Raw genomic sequence first — 1,144 nt, 5'->3', positions numbered from 1 at the left:
CTGTTCCTGTTTAGGCAGAGGACTGTTATCTAGGACAGTGATCTGTAAGTTTTTCCCTTAAATAAATAACCCTTTTATTATTCTTATTCTGAACTGGTGTGGGATTATTTTGTGAATTCCATCATTACTAATATAAATACAGGTAAGACACTTGTGGTGGTGTGAGTGAAAATGGACTCCATAGGCCCATAGCACATGGTATTACTAGGAGGTGTGGCCTTATTTGAGTAGATGCTGCTTGTTGGAAGAAGTGTTTGGGGAAAGGCTTTGAGGATTCAGATGCTCAAGCTACTCCTAGTTTGGCAGTCACTTCCTTGCTGCCTGCTGATTCATATGTAGAACTCTCAGCTACCTCTCCAGCACCAAGTATGCCTGCTTGCCACAAATCTTCCAATGATGATAGTGCTCTAAACCTCTGAAATGTAAGCCAGTCCCAATAAAATGTTCTTATAGAGATGCCATGTTCATGGTATCTACTCACAGCAATAGAAACCCTAAGATAACACTGCTACATATAAAATAAAAATGTCTTTAAAACAGGAAACTATATGCTATTAATCTTTATTTGCTGCCAATGGTGCCTTTATATTGGTTTAAGGTTTGTTATTTCTGGTATACCTTCTTGACTTTAATGCTTTAACTTTTTTCAAATTTGTCAATTGCTCATTTGCTAGGGACAGTGCATTATTTGTGGCTAAAGTGCCAACAGCAACAAGTTTCCATGCTGCACCAGTATGGCTTGGATGCCGAAACTGGTGGAGGGTGCCAGGATTGAGACACGGAGGCTTCAATGCTGAAGGAAAAACAACCTTTATTTTTTTCCCATGCTAGAGCCACCAGACTTCCAGGACATAGCTTGCACCTGCCACACAGGAGGTGGTCACCTCTCTAACAAAGAATCAGGATATGCTAATGTTGTTCTGCTCCTTCTTTGTAATTTGGAGGATGCCTGAAAAGAGATGTTAATTCAGCCTATGTGACAGAGCTGGCCTACAGAGCAGGAAGATAAAAAGACATGACAGAGCAGGCATAGATAGATCTGTGGACATGACCACAGTGATTTACCTGGATACCTAGGAAACAGAATGCTGATGAATTTCCCCCTCAGTTTATATTCTGGTACATAAGGCTGTTTGGAGAATAA

Source organism: Microtus ochrogaster, unplaced genomic scaffold (genome assembly GCF_000317375.1).
Source record: "Microtus ochrogaster isolate Prairie Vole_2 unplaced genomic scaffold, MicOch1.0 UNK115, whole genome shotgun sequence".
NCBI classification, from domain to species: domain Eukaryota; kingdom Metazoa; phylum Chordata; class Mammalia; order Rodentia; family Cricetidae; genus Microtus; species Microtus ochrogaster.
The sequence above is the reverse complement of the archived record's forward strand: the minus strand, read 5'-3'. Positions refer to the sequence as shown.